Raw genomic sequence first — 9,923 nt, forward strand, 5'->3', positions numbered from 1 at the left:
GAAAACGGACTAATGACTAGGCTTTATCTTCTCTACCTCATAGTTGAGGAAGACTATTATTTCAAGAGAGAGGTAATGTCATAAAAACTAATATCTAATACTCCCAAATGATCAGTTAATATGGGGAAGTACCAGGGGAGTAAAAGCTAGAATATTGGTAAGGCTGCCAGATTGGTCTCTGTCAGGGATCCAAAGGGGGACAGTCTACAAAAGAGCAATGTGCTTCAATGGGGCTTAAAAGACCTAAGGTTCAACTCCATTAAGACTTCCATAGGCTAAGGTTCCAAAAATTAATTCATTTATCCAATGGCCAAAGCAAGGGGAAAATTGGATGGTCATGGGAAGACTAAAAAGTTTTTCCACATCCCTAGGATGGAGGGGGCGAGCCCTTATTTTAGGGGATGAGAGAGAAATACACACACACACACACACACACACACACACACACACTCCAAGGCTCCCCCTTTACACAAAGGGAATACTGGACAGAGTGTTACCAAGGTCCGAGCGAGTTTTTTCGAGCAAACAAAGAACCGAGCAAACAGGATTAAAAACTTGACTTGTCCACATGTGGATAAAAGGAAAGAGTGTTTTGACGCCAGTTTATTATATGTCTATATCTATCCTTTAGAACACGTTTTTGCTGCATCAAGAATAACAATGTGACTATGAAAGTCATTAGAATTCAAATGTAGGACTGGTATTTTGGCAATATGTGGTATTTTTGCAATCATATTGCCAATGTTAACATAAAGACCAAGATGCTTTCACTTTTGAAATATTTACTTTATAAATTGCAAGATTAACCTAATTACACTTGTAGCCATTACAAATCATGGCATTGTTGTTAGAAAGGTTGTAACAATCTTGAGACACAAGCACTCATAGACAAGCATAACACTAGTAATGGGCTAGTAGTCACTAACATTTAAAGACTACTAAGGCATGAAGGGGAAAAGGCTATGTATGCTGACGCCTTGGAGAACCATGGCAGCTTGAGCATGCAGAGCAGAGAGAGAGAGAGAGAGAGAGAGAGAGAGAGAGAGAGAAGATAGTTTTGACATCAAAAATAAAACCACGTTATTGCTTGCACTAGATTTGAAGTTTTTACATATATAGACAATTTAACTAACTATAGCTACCATGAAAAACTCCACATAAGGAGTGGATTACAATTGAGTGTACTTGCATGCTATAGGACATGTTCCCATGGGTAATGGGCTTGAAAACCCAACAATCCTCCCCTCAAGCCCAAACTAGACTAACCATTCTCATGACAAAGAATTTTAGGTTTACTCTTAACCATGAGTTTGTGGTATACTCATAAACCGTGAGTTTTAGGTTCTCTTACAACCAAGGTTTTTGGTATACCCATAAGCTGGTGCTACGACGATGAACCCCCTTCAAACACATAGGATGTAGGTCAAAAGTAGCTACCATCATATGGAATTTTTGATTTACTTCTAAACCTTGGGTTTAGATTTACCTCATAACCTCATGATAAGTGGTTTACAACAAGGACTTGAACTAGAAATTGACAATTTGGGAGGTCTTACCACTTTTGTTTTGTGGCAATGTCTATAACCAGTACAATTTTGACATGGTAGTAACTGACAATTGATAGGCTAAAACAAAGCTTTGACAAAAATATATGATTGTGTTGAAAACAAAAAAACCCATAATCTATGACACTGAACAGGTAAAAAAATTGTTGAAGTTGTATACCACGTTCTTGAAGCAAGGCTTTGTGCATGACACTCTATGCTTCATATAGAACAACATGGCTCCACAATCTCCTCTTCTTTATGTGCCTCCAGAAACTCATATGTAAACCAATAAATTTTTGGAACAACCTTCAACAAATATATGGTATGTTTTTTTCCAATCTGTGAAGTCTTGCCAGATATTTGGAATCCTCGAATCCTCCTATGCATCCATGCCATAGCAATGTTTTGAGATGTTGTATTAGGTAATTGAGGTGGTACACATAAGCATCTTGAGATGATGTGCCTTACAGGATTGTCGCCAACTAACTTGATTTATAATAGCTTTGGAGATGCTTAGACAAGCTTGTGAAGCACCCTACCTTCACCAACTTAAGCTATTTTAGCATCGTTGCCAAGTTCCACAACCAACAGTGTTTTGGAACTCTTGAAGAGATTTTTATCAACACCCCTGACAACATTTTGAAAAGGTTACTTGATGGCTGCTTTGGATAGTGGTTTAGAATTCCCACTGCATTGTTGAAAGCTTTGAGCTCTTGGGTACTACATCCGACAACATTTTAGAATGCTCTACAAAGAGAGAGTATTGCTTGACAATGTTTTGAGATGCAGTTTGCAAAAAATTGTGCCATGGCAGCTTGAGCTTGCAGAGCATGGAGAAGATAAATGAGAGAGAGAGAGAGAGAGAGAGAGGAGATACCTTTGACACCAAAAATAAAACCACGCTACTGCTTGTATTAGATTTGAAACTTTTACATATATTTAACTAATTGTACACTATACAAAACTCCACAAAAGGAGTGGCATGGTCAAAATCCATGGCGATACGGGTTGATTTTGACCTCACGGATTGATTTGAGGGGCTTCTAACACGCAAAGAGGTAGAAAGCACAAAAGCATCACCCCAAAAACCCAAAAAAATAATCCATTATGACAAGCCCCAAATCAACTCGTATCACCATATATTGATTTCAAGGGGCTTTTGAGTCAATTTTGTGTTTAACTTTCTTTTCTCCATCTCTAGGTGTTGGAACCCCCAAAAATCAATACATGTCGCTACATGTTGATTTCAAGGGATTTTTTAATCTAATTTTGTGCTTTATTTTTTTTTCTCCCTCTCTAGGTGTTGGAACCCCCCACAATCAATCCGTGTTGCCACGGATTGATTTCAGGGGAATTTTGGGTCTAATTTTGTGCTTTGCTTTTTTCATCCCTCTATAGGTAATGGAGCCCCCCAAAATCAATCCGTGTCACCACGGATTGATTCTAACAGATTTTTGCGTCTAATTTTTTGCTTTGTATTTTTTCTCCCTCTCTATGTGTTGGAACCCCCCAAAATCAATCCGTGTCGCCACAGATTGATTTTAAAATATTTTTGGGTTTAATTTTGTGCTTTGCTTTTTTTGTCTCTCTTTAGGTGTTGGAATCCCCCAAAATCAATCCATGTCGCTACAAATTGATTTTGGGGGGTTTCGCCACGGATTGATTTTAGGGGATTTTGGGTCTAATTTTGTGCTTTGTTTTTTTTTCTTTCTCTAGGTGTTGGAACCCCCTAAAAGCAATCCGTGTCACCACGGATTAATTTTAAGGAATTTTGAGTTTAATTTTGTGCTTTTTTTGTTCATCTGTAGGTATTGGAACCCCCCAAAATCAATCTATGTAGCCACGAATTGATTTAAGAGGATTTTGGGTCTAATTTTGTGCTTTACATTTTTCTCCGTCTCTAGGTGTTGAAACCCCCCAAAATCAATCCGTGTCTCCACGGATTGATTTAAGGGGATTTTGGGTCTACTTTTGTGCTTTGGTTTTCTTCTCGCTCTCTAGGTTGGAACCCCCCAAAATCATTCTGTGTTGACACAGATTGATTTTAGGGGATTTTTGTGTTTAATTTTGTGCTTTACAATTTTTTTCCTCTCTAGGTGTTGAAACCCCCCAAAATCAATATGTGTCACCACGGATTGATTTCAAGGGGTTTCTGGGTCTAATTTTGTGCTTTGCATTTTTTCTCCCTCTCTAGGTGTTGGAAACCCTCAAACTCAATCCTTGTCACCATGGATTTATTTTAGAGGATTTTGGGTCTAATTTCGTGCTTTGTATTTTTTGTCCGTCTCTAGGTGTTGGAACGCCCCAAATCAATCCGTGTCGCCACGGGTTGATTTTAAGGGATCTTTGGATCTAATTTTTGATATTTTTTGCCAAGTTTTAGAGCCCACTCAAAGCAATCCGCATTGCCATAAATTTGAGTTTTTTACAATTTTTCTCCCTCTTTGGATGGTAAACCCCTCCCCCCCCCCCCCCCCCCCCCCCCGGCAAGTAAAAATAAAAATAAAGCCATGTCACCATGGATTGATTTCAAGGGTTTTGGTTCAATTTTATGGAATTTTTCTCTGTCTTCACATGTTGAACACCGTTAAATCGATCCATGTTGCCACGGATTAGTTTTAGGGGATTTTTGGGTCAATTATTTTCTTCTTTTTTTCCTCTCTAAATATCAAAATGATATGTATGAATAGTAGTTTTTAGACCTTTGAGCATAATAGGATCAATGATGAAATCAAAACCATAAAATCTCTTCTATATTTCTTTTTTTTCCTATGTTCCACTTTTTTGGACGTCCCCCACCAACACGCTTATGTACCATTTTCTCCTAGATGCATTACAAGTCTTTACAATGTCCTAAATATTTTTGACTAGGTGTTTCGCAAAGGTGTGTCATGGTGGCTCACATATCTTTATTATGTCCTCTTCCACCTCTTCCACGTTCTTAGCTTGTCCTTCTATTGCCCATGAGTTATGATTCAAATTGACTTGACTAAAATGGAGTTATTTAGGTAGTAATCACAAATTTATCATCTTCCAAGTTTTCATGAGTTTTGTGTTGTTTTTAGTCTTCCTTCAAAAAAACCTTTAGGTTAAGCCATTAACCAATTAAATTTTTTATCATCATGTATCACATTGACAAAATGTGGAATTATTGAGATGTTGATGTCTATGATTGTTTTTATTAACATAGTCCTAATTTCCCTCTTTGCATTGATGATTGAATTGTTTGTTGTTTGAGTATTTTGTGCAGCATACTATCTTCACCTTTTACGAATGTCTTTTTTTTTTAGGACCTTTGAAGAATTTGTGTCTATTTATAGAAGTGAGCATACATAAGGTACCTACACGAGTCACCATAAGTTTCATGGTTCTTTTGGTATGACATTCGCTTTTGTACAACCCTCAGTGCAAGAATTAGTCATGATAGTGTTATAATCACATAAAACATTGACAAAGTATGGTGTTGTTTAAATGCTTACCTAGATATAGTTTTATTGTCTTCTGTTATCGACACGTTATAGGTTTGAATTTTTTTCCTATTCATAGCTATAAGGTACTCTATTATTTGGCATAATCATGTTTGCATTTTGTTTTGTATTCATAGTTTTAATGTACTCTCTTTGGTGTCAATTGAATGGATTTGATAATAGTTCTTCTTGGCCTTTTAAGTGATCTTGGTATAAGAAAAGTTGTTAAATTCAATGCTGAATGATAGCAATACCTGGTGGGACTCGTCAAAAATGAGATTGCTCGATAAAACTTGCTTGCTTTGTGAAACTCCTCACTGGACACATGTCAGGCTCCTCATTGGACACATGTCAGGCTCCTAGGGCCAGTTGCCCCCAATCTCCCCTCAAATCCTATTGGATGGCCATAGAGGTGGACCAGTGAGGATTAGGCTAGAGTAAGTTTAATTTAATCAATTTAAAAATGCTTGATAAAAGGAACCAATAGAATTTAAGCTCCTTAGAAGACTATTGGACACTCTACCAAGGGTCCAATGAGCATTCAGCAGTCCAATGGCTTGCATGATTCCTATTTGGCAGAAGACAATGTTTTGAGAGGTGCCTTGTAGAATGGCGTTTTAAGAGGTGCCTTTTGGAGATGTCTTTTGCCTTACTTCGCTTGAGGCTACAAGCTACCTTCGCCTTGGAGTCACAACGTTTTAGAATTCTTTTCCTGCGTTACCTTCTTGTCTACGCCACCAAATGGAAATATTTTGATATGCTGCCTGCAGAGGCCTAGGAACTCCTCCCCGCCTGTGCTCTGATACCATTTGTAGGTGTTGGGGCTATGGTGAATGTCGCCAAGGAGAAGCCATGGCGTGGTGCAGCAGAAAGGAGAGAGAAAGAGAGAGAGAGAGAGAGAGAGAGAGAGAGAGTAGGTTGACTAAATGCAAAAATAGAACAACGCTATGCATGTATTAGTTAAAAACCTTTACAATACATAGTGTCTCTTCTTTGACATGCAAACTCCATGCTAGACTTCACTCGTCATATTTCCACACGTAGATGACACCGACAAGGGCTTGAACCCAACAATATCCAGTGTGCTCTTCATCTTGCGAACACCTGGCCAATCCCATATCAATGACATTCAATTCTCTCAACATTTCCTCTGAGATATAGAGAAAGTTGTATAAGACTAGCCCGTCTTGGCAATGAAGTCTCCTAGAAGAATGACATCTCCATTCCTTGAGAACTCTTGTATGTCCTCATCCTATATCATGTTGGGTGACTGCGCCCTAGGTGATGCATAATGAGGTGTGCTGGGGGCAATATAGCATACTGCAATGTAGAGTGTCCCCCTTGTCTCCGGTCTCACTCTGACCCACATATATCTCGCCTGCCACCTTCTCATCTCTCTGAACAATACAAATGGGGGGTTGAAGCTCCTTCTTCAATAGAGCTGCCACACCTCCTGACCCTCGTCCTCTATGCATTGATCTCATATCCTGCCTACAAGTAGTCTCCCAATGGTATCCCGTCACTGTAGGTAATGTGCCGCCAAGAGTCTAATGTGTTTCTGAGTAAAAAATAATGTCTCTTCCCTTAAAGCTATCCTCAAATGCGCGTACACATCTAACTTCATTGAACCATTACAATTCCATGCTGTCATTTTCAAGTTGGTCCCATAGGTCTTGCACAGTCATACAGTGCATTTTTCCAACACCACTACTCTTCGTCCCTTGTAGAAAGCAATTTTTCCTTTCTCCCTCGCCGCCTTGATCTCTTGCATCAGCTCTTGCATATGTGCTACTTGTGTTAGAGTGAGATCATCACCCAAAAATATCCTAGTTTGCTTCAATGTTGGTCTCTTCTTCAAGAATTCCTTCCTAGTTTCCAGCGTAGGGAAGCGTATAATGAGTGCTCTTTCCTTGGGCCTTCCTTTCTCATCACTTCCCTTCTTGCCAACTCTCCAAGCATCTCTGTGTGTGAGTTCAAAAATACCCATGCACTTCAAGAGCTGTTACACTTCTTGTTATACTTTTTCAGTGTCTTTGAGACCTATAACACGCACATGAAGGGCTCTAGTCTTTCTCTTTTGCTCAATTGTCATATTGATGATAGTGGATGTCAGTGTGGCTTCATGCATCTTCTCTTTCCTTTCTTTGCGTCATCGATCCACTTTTCAGCTCTGTAAACCTTCTCTTGAGTTTTGAATAGATGCTCTGCCCATGAAGAGGTTGTTCGTACCTTCTGCTCTTCCTCTTCTCGTAGAGTTTTCACCTGCCCCTGAATGCTTTCAAGCTCCTATATCATTGAGGGTTAGTTTTGTCCCTCCTTTGCGGGGGTATTTTTGCAAGCTACGATATCTCCCTTAACGCTTCAATCAATGCATCCTTTTCATTCATGCATTCTTCCATTTTTTGTATTTCCAGGATTCAAACGCAACAAGTACATCCTATAATCTTTTTTGCATCATACATTCCATTACATTTGGTTTTAGTTCAATATCGGTCTGGTTGGCCTCATGGCAAAAGCCAGAGCGGATTGCCAATCAACTACATCCGATTTACAGAATTTGACAAAATATTCAACACGATTTCCACACCCATCTCGAACCCGAGACTTCTGGTGCTCGAAACACTTGCCTTGCCTCTCCACTACGTGGTCGTGCTTGCTGTAGAGTTGCGGCCTCGTGCCCAAAAAAAAGGTGCGACCGGCTTTGCCCGCAACCCCCATCTACATGTAGTCAACCATGCCGATATTTAACACTAGCCATTACATTCACTTCTGCCCTCACAATCATCTACATTTCAGCCTTCAATGATGTGTACATATCCTCACACTTACTAAGCATCTCTTTGTCCAATTCTTTCCTCATATCTGGATACATAGCTTTTTTGAACATACATACATGACATGCTAGCACCATAGCAGTGCCGAGCTGCCCCGTTGAAACTTGTGTACTCCCCCACAACCATGTGTTTCAGTGCTGCCACTAGTCTTGGCAGACCTTTCTCTGGTTTTCTAAATATTCAACAAAGAGATCAAGGCCCTTCTTTTGCAATTTTTTACGTAAATCTGAGACCCCCTCCAAAAGTCTACTGAGCACGAAGCTCTTGTCAATGCACGATTATAACTCCACATGAGATTAATGCCTACATTGTGAACTCTTTATGACTTGTTTGTACCTTGATGACAGTTTCAACTGGTGCGCATTGTTGCGCTCACAATTTGCACCAGCCCACAGTTGTGTTTGGCACACTGATAATACAAACCGCAATGCAACTTGCATAGGGTTGAGACATGAGCCCTTGTTGAACTCTTCAAGCGGTCGCAAATATGCCTTTGGTGTTGGTTGCTAGCCTCGCACCTGCACGTTACCATATTGGACAACGCCCAGTCAGCCAATTGAGGGTCCCGGCTCCAAATGCAAGCCCATTATCTGAAAGCTTCAAGCTCCATGGGGTCTCAGGAACCGGACTAAGATGAGGACGATGACAAGTAACAAGCAGCCCAAGGCATTGAGAGCTTGTGGTGTTGATGACGAATAGACCATGCAACCTTCCAAGCTCCACCTCGCACTTCATTACAACAAAATACTGGTCGTCTGCATCCACATGCGAGACCCATCTCGAGAGGAGATTATATGCGTGCAAGTATTGAGCGAACACATCAGCAGCAAAGAGGGACTAAACGGGCTTTGTTCTTTGCTTGTTGTCACAGATTTTCACCACAGTGATGATTGAGTAAGAGGGAAGACACTATGTATGGTTAAGCATCAGGGTGCTTGCCCCCCTTAAGTGCAGGTGACCAGCACAGCCAATCACGGGTTGGGGTGGCAACCAAGGAAGGTTGTCGACAACGCAATTCGAGGAGCTGGAAGTTGGTGGCAACTTGGTTGGGGGGTGCGAGGGGGGACTCGCCAGAAACTCACATTGCATATAAACTGCACCTATGGAGACCTCTTTATGACACTCTTTATGGAGTCCACTTGTTGTATGCTTGCTTTACAACCATGTTGAAGGTTTTCATTCTTAAGTTTTCATTTCCGCTCCCTCGCCTATCCCTTCACAATTGTCACATCAAGACAAAAACACCCACTCATTCAACGTACTACAATCTCTCATGCATCTCGATGAGTAGCACAATGCCTCTCATCACCTCTTCTGGTCGCTTTGGGTCTTCCCTTGTCTTCCTTGTGGCAAAGCTTCTTCCATATGATCTTCCCTTCTATTCCAGGTCCCAGGAGTGGGTTCAATTTTCTTGGCCTTCTTGTTGTCTTCACCGGACATCTATGTAGCCACTGTATACCGGCTTCCATCTGTGTAGCCACTGTATACCGGTGTGGATACGTGTGTGGTGCTCAGCTAACAGGACTGCACAGGTTGGGGATTCAAGGCCAGGGAACCAAGGCAACATTGTTGATTGATTGAGAGAGAGAGAGAGAGAGAGAGAGAGAGAGAGAGAGAGTTGACTAGGGTCGATGGGCTTTCCCAAAAAGCCCAACGATCGGTACCAGATATCACATTGCTGATGCAGCCTAGTGACAATGCTGATGCAGCGTAACACAAGTAACCTTCTCAACAGGCCTCTACATAAAGCATGGAAGACAAGTGACCGGTCTCATGAAGCCGCAGAAAGGCATTGGCATTGGACAGCTTCAGTGGTCGCTTTTTGTGCAGCAAAATAACAAGTTGCACGCATCTGAAACCCAGCCTGTCCATATTCGTACATTGTGCAGACATCAAGTTCAAGACATTGCCAAGGTCTAAAGCTCCAAAGCATCTTTGAATTGTCTTGCAAAGCAGAAGAACTTTGAAGATATACATCTACAGAACAATTACTGTATAGACCATCCAGTTCCAACAGATTACAACAAGAAGCTAAACATATAACAACAGATGCTACCTCTTGCCAACAAAATTTT

This window comes from Adiantum capillus-veneris, chromosome 10 (genome assembly GCF_014529385.1).
Source record: "Adiantum capillus-veneris isolate H3 chromosome 10, ASM1452938v2, whole genome shotgun sequence".
NCBI classification, from domain to species: Eukaryota; Viridiplantae; Streptophyta; class Polypodiopsida; order Polypodiales; family Pteridaceae; genus Adiantum; species Adiantum capillus-veneris.